At 40.7% G+C, this 6,294-nt stretch overlaps 1 protein-coding gene across 1 annotated transcript in view; it reads left to right on the forward strand.

The window, feature by feature from the left end:
* bach2b (BTB and CNC homology 1, basic leucine zipper transcription factor 2b) overlaps positions 1–6,294 on the forward strand; it is a 42,197-nt gene that overhangs the window by 21,275 nt on the left and 14,628 nt on the right. The gene's annotated exons all lie outside the window — the stretch shown is intronic.

Consider the following 6,294-nt stretch of genomic DNA (forward strand, 5'->3'; position numbering starts at 1 on the left):
AGATGGAACAGGTGTATATATGGAACAGGTGTACAGATGGAACAGGTTTACAGATGGAACAGGTGTGCAGATGGACAAAGAACAGGTGGTCACAGTCATATAACAGGTGTAAAGGATTGTGCTGCAGTTTATCTGGAACATAGAGACAGCAGGATTCTGTGCCATCAGATTTGTGGTCCTTTGAATAACCTAATTAATGTGTTGCTGTAAAATCCCAAGACTGCTTCAGAAAACCATCAGCAGAACCAAAGGCTGAACGCCTCGATCAGATCCACCAGCATGTTCCCCACTGTACCTTGATCTCTTGGACCAGTTGTCCCTGTTTTCAAGTCCCATATTGTCCAGACGAAAGAGAGACAAACCCTTCCCTCTCCTCTCGTCTTCACTTCTATCTGGGTCATGGGACCAGTAAGGAGTGGATCCCCTCCCTTCGCAGCCTGACATCTAAACATTAGTTCTGCTTCCATGTTATAGGGTCTGATAGAAGTAAAATAAAAATAGTAGCAGTACCCTCAATTTAAGAACCAGTGAGCTGCATAAAGAAAATGAAATAGATCATTTTTGGCAACTCTGGACGTGACTAAGAATGAGCAGCTTAGTGGTTCCCAGTCATGGCTCCTGAGTATAAATATTAGTGGGACGGACATTCATTTCCTGAGTCAATAATCACACAATGTTACAATGTGTGGTACATTTTCTGTAAAAACAGATAATCTATATGTTGTTTAATATTGTCGCTCGCAGGTTGAAGTTGTGTTTTGTGAAAACACTCAGGTCTAATAATTAAATCAGAGAAACAAACTCCTGCCACATCTACATCCACCTCCACCTGAAATAAGAATATTTTAAATTTTATGTGCTTAAATTTTTTTTCCATTTTATTTATTCATTTACCATTTATTTATCCAGGTTAGTCTCATTGAGCTACGAGAACTCATTTTCAAGAGAGACCTGTTTAGGGAGCAGATGGTGGTTAAGGGCCTTGCTCATGGGCCCAGAGTGGGGCGAATGACGGTGGGGGCACGTGTGGGTGCTTCACCTACCCCACCCACATTTTTGATGTTGTCGGTACCGGGGCTTGAACCGGTGATCTTCTGATCACAGACCCACCTACTCTAACCTCTGCGCCACCACTCCCCAAATAAAGCAGATAGGTCCACAGCTTTCTGGATTGGATTTCTAATTTGATTTCAAATATTAATTCTGCAATAATAGTCCAGATTAACAAAGTTAAATGGGGGAAAGAAGTTCTGTGAAGTAACTCTATAAAGATATAAAAATTAAAAGATGGCAACATGCGTCTTTACTTCTATACTTTGAAGCTCCAGGCAACACAAGACCGCATCTTTGACCACTGACCTATGACAGCCACACACACCCAGACATCACAGATTTGGTTCAGTAAGATCCTAACATATTGATGAAGAAGTCCCTTATTCCTTTTTTATTCCTCCTTTGTCCTCAGTCATCTGTGTTCTGTTCGGGTCCCCTCTGTCTGCTCCATACTGGATTTAAACAGAATCCATGTGGGACACAGCAGGTTGTAAAGCAGCTATGAGCTCATGTGAGGTCTAGTGTTAGTATATTCGTTTTAATGCAGTATGTGTCCATTGGACAGAATATTTTATGCTCCAATGAGACTTTATTGGAGCTACCTGTTCTGATCACGACCCAAAAGAGGAGATATGATGATCCTCTTGACAAACGCAGTCGGTGACCTTTACCGCCCCATAACTGTAAATGAGTTTTAAAAATTACACTTGATTTAAAATGGTCAAAATAGTTGAAAAACACAGAATAAAATAATACATGGCAAGCTAAGTCAATAAGTATTTTACAGTATTTATTAAGAGGAATTACTTTGTGGGGCAAATCAATTTTTTAGGTGGGGCAGCACCACACCTGCCCCTGTGGACTAGCCTGGTTATTTTCCATTTATATTAAATGGGTATATAGTTTGCAACATGTGTTCCCTCCCTTTCTCTTTTATCTTTAAAACCCGTTTTAACCATCCAAAATTGAGTTTTTGGATCATTATAAGCAGCTAAGCTGAGAAGCTAAGCTACGAGCTAACAGGACGACCTCGGGAAAAAACCTCCGTCTTGTCGAAGCTCCAAAATTCACGGTTGAAACCCGTGCTTTCGTCTAAAAGTTGTTTTTCTCTGCACAAAGAACAGGAAGGAGAGACAGCCCATGTCACATCAAGGGGCCTCCCTCCCATTTTCTTAATGAGACACGCTGCTCGCTCCCTCACTATCCATCCTTCAGTTCAAACAGTCTTATACTGCCATCCGGTGGTCAAAAAAGGTACTACACACAAAAATTAACTAACATTTCTTCCTAAATTTGACAATAATTACTAATTATTGTCAAATTGTCAAATAATTACTAATTATTGTCAAATTTCAAACAATATTATCGTTTATCACAATAATTTCTGAGACAATCACCCAGCAAAATTTGTTATTGTGACAGGCCTACCCTCATTCGCCCCACTCTGGGTCCTTGAGCAAGGCCCTTAACCCCCACCACCTGCTCCCCTGCCTACCCCAGATAGCAGCTCCACACAGAGGGCTGTGGTAGCTCGGTGGTCTGTGGTTGTGTCAGGAATGATGTCCGGCATCAAAACAATCACCAAGTCTTCGTGTGAGTTAATTCGTTGTGGTGACCCCTGAAGAAGTGAGCAGCCAAAAGAAGAAAAAAAATACTCAGTTGTAGATGTACTTGTACATCTATTGATTATTTTCTGAGTTTTGTGAAAATCTGTCCAGTGCAGATTTTTTGTTAACAGACAAAAGAACACACACATAAACATGGTGATAATTATACATACATCCATAAAAATGTTATTTTTTCACATGTTAAATTATTTTAAAAAAATAGTATTACAGTATCTAGTTTAGTGTATTGTGTATAACACAATACAGTGCAAGCTAAAGTACAAAAATACATAAATGTACTAGAAGTTGTTTCATATTTTGTTGATTTGTTTATGTGGGACATGTTAGAAAAGGTTTTGTCCTTTTCTTCAGCTGCTGTTTTTGTCGTCTTGTCCTTCTGAGCAGCAACAGATGTGTTGATGGGAACAAACTCCTGAGCGGAGGAACAACTACTCTAAAAATGATCGTCTCCTCAGCTGACTCAGACACTTGTCCTACATAACGAATACTTTGGGCCCAATCTGGAGTCTTGAACATTCATTATTTGTAGGTGTGCGCAGTGTTGAGGCCTAGGCCCCGCACAGAAAACAGACGAGCCCTACTTTTGGCTCCGTACCCTATTTGCAGCATAATGACCGACAGAAGGAGAGTGAGTGAGTCTGGGGAGGGTCCTGCTGTGAATTTATCACCACGCTTTGAGGCTCACTCTGTCATCCCTAACTGTGCTGCTGAACTGGTTCTTGTAGTGGAACGGTTAAATTTAGCCCTCCCCTGTGTGCCAGTGACTGGTGGTGAGGGGGGTGCAACCATTCCAAGGTTGAAATGTCTGTTCCCCTCCTTGGTTTCGTAGCCTATCTCCCAATGTGGCCTTGAATTCTGGAGCATTATTGTCACCACAGAAAGACGAAGGCAGACAAAGGTCACTTTGACAGATACTGAGCTAATACTTGACGTGGTAGTAGCTGAGTCATTCACATTACACACACTGAGCGTGCATGGTGTTGGTTTCTTTTTTAACTGGGAGGAGTGGTGATCGGGAGGTCGCCAGTTCGCTGTTACATCAGAATTTGTGTGGGAAAGGTGAAACACTGCCTCACTCTGGGCCTCACTCTGGGCCTCACTCTGGGCTCTTGAACATCACCCTTAATCTCCCCCCGCCCCACCCCCAAGCCCCTGATTGCAGCTCTCTGCTCTGTGGTAGCTCGGTGGTTGCGTCAGGAAGGACAACCAGCGTAAAAACAAATGCCAAACATGTTGCGTGTTAGCTCGCTGAAGAAAAAATATACATTTAAAATCAACAACATACAAACGCCCTCTGCCATGACAGAATAATGAAAAATAAATATGAGAAAGATTGTGTGTGTGTGTGTGTGGGGGGGGTAGAATAAAATTAATAATATAAGAAAACTAGGACACGTGACAGACGTATACACACAGATGCCTGTCTGCATCACTGTGGTGCTCAGGTCTGTCCTTTAACATAAGACAAAGGGATTTTGATTATTTACACTTTAAGAATAAATAAAATAACCCTGTAATGTAGGCGGAGCTGCTACTTCAGCTGTATTAAGCTCCTGATCAGCAGAGGGGTGAATGTTATCAGGTCCTTTTTAGAAAAGAGAGCAAGTGAAGTTGGCCCTCCAAACAAAGAGCTGATGTTTTAGGAGTAATGTCCTCTCCGGTACTTGAGACGCCGTGAGAAGTATTTCAGGTCAGACTGTCGTGCTGCATCGTTCACTCAGAGGAGACGCTGTGAGAAATATTCAAACCAGGTTTTGTACAATCAGCTTCATGTAGAATCTGACAGTTCATGAAACCCAGTACTGGCTGAAGGTCTGTGACCCCCCTGTAGTGAGTCACGTGAGGTACGTGTCACTTGTTGTATGACAAATATATGGATATATATTTATTCATACTTTTCACGAGTTCTTCATTTTTCTGACTGTAAATGTCGTGCATTGAATTTAACAGAAATGTAACGAGAGACGTTGTTTATCTTTGACCCATCAAATGAATGGAATCATTTATTTTCAGAATCAAAGTTTAACATCAAACATTTACATTAATTTGGCAAAATATGAAAATAATAACAGACAGTTTCACAGAAAATGAACTTCAAATCACTCGGCGGTGATTTGAGGACTTTGCTTAAGATATTTCTAAAATATCTGTACTGATTTATGAGAGAGAGGTGGGTTTTAGAGTGAAAGGAGATTATCTTACAGAGAACTGTGTGAGGGAAGTTTAATCTGTTTAACCAGAAATTGCACGCTTCGTCAGATCCTCAGCTTCTCACGGTACACTTGGTCAAAATAGAACCATCTACCTGTTGACGATGAATCAGCGCTGGATGTAGTTCCTTTCTGACTCGTTTCAGCGTCTCCGTCGAGAGCTACCAAACCTTCAGAAAGTCGTGCGTTGATTAGCTCAAAACAGAATTATAATCCCAAACGTTCCTGGTTCTTCATAACTCCAAACTCTTCATAACCGGCTGCACTCTCAATCTGCTCATTCTGTTGGACTATCGGACCTGTTGTCAGCTCTCATTCCAACATCTCTCAGAACTCTCATTCTCTTGGAATTCTGGAATCCATAATCCTCTATTCCTTCTCTTGTTCATTTCATGAACTGAGAAGTTGCCACATTTTATTTGGGTCGACTTCCTGTTCAATTTAGAGCTTTCTGATTCGTGGAAGGACCAGAAAGAGGAGTGGATTTGTGACGTAAGATGTTATCATAAGTCAAGGATTGTTTACAACATACAGAAAAGATTATTGCAGCAACAGCAGACTTCGTGGAGTCTCACACTTTGTAATCTTTTCAAATAGTAAAACATGACATTTTTCTCGGTAAACATTTTAGTTGACCGAAAACCAACCTTTAACATACTTACGACAGCTTGCTCATTTCAGACAGAAAATCAAGAAAGGCATATTCAGGTGATTTCTTCTCTGAATGAGGAACAAAAATCATTACTTACTGTTTATGTAAAAATAAAAATTAGTAGTTCTTTTCAACCTGTAAAGCATTGAGTGAACTAACACAATTTGATTATCAAAACATTTGTAAGACAGTAATGATTATAAAGAATTGTCTTTTCTGCTTGATTAATTCAAGAAAGAAAGTTCATCAGATGGCCCAGACTTATTCAGATCAATGAAAATAACAGTCTCTGTCCATCTGGTAGATTTGAGGTTATCTGGTTCACTACAGTCCCCCCTTTGGAAATCATCACCTGTCCATGGGGATGAATTCCAACCGTGAACTTAGACCTTCAAATGTCCTTGAGCTTGATGTAATCCAGCAAGGAAGACCAAAGTCAGAAGTAATCCTTCAAGGAAGACTAAAGTCAGAAGTAATCCAGCAAGGAAACAAAGTCAAGGTAATTCCACAATGTTCTTGGTATTCCATTGTGTTGATTATAATCCCATATCGTCTCGGTAATCCCATTGTAGCAATGCTTTAACCCCTTGGAAACAGAGTCTGTAATCCATTGGAAAAAGTCATATAATCCACAACGGTAAATCCACAGCGATTGGAAGTGTTGATTAATCAGCATACAGAGGGGTACCCTTGGATTGAACTGAAGAAGCGGCCACTGGATGAAGAGTTGAGACCAACGTCAGGATTGCAG

The sequence above is a fragment of the Nematolebias whitei genome, chromosome 12 (assembly GCF_014905685.2).
Source record: "Nematolebias whitei isolate Nwh7 chromosome 12, NemWhi1, whole genome shotgun sequence".
Lineage (NCBI taxonomy): Eukaryota > Metazoa > Chordata > Actinopteri > Cyprinodontiformes > Rivulidae > Nematolebias > Nematolebias whitei.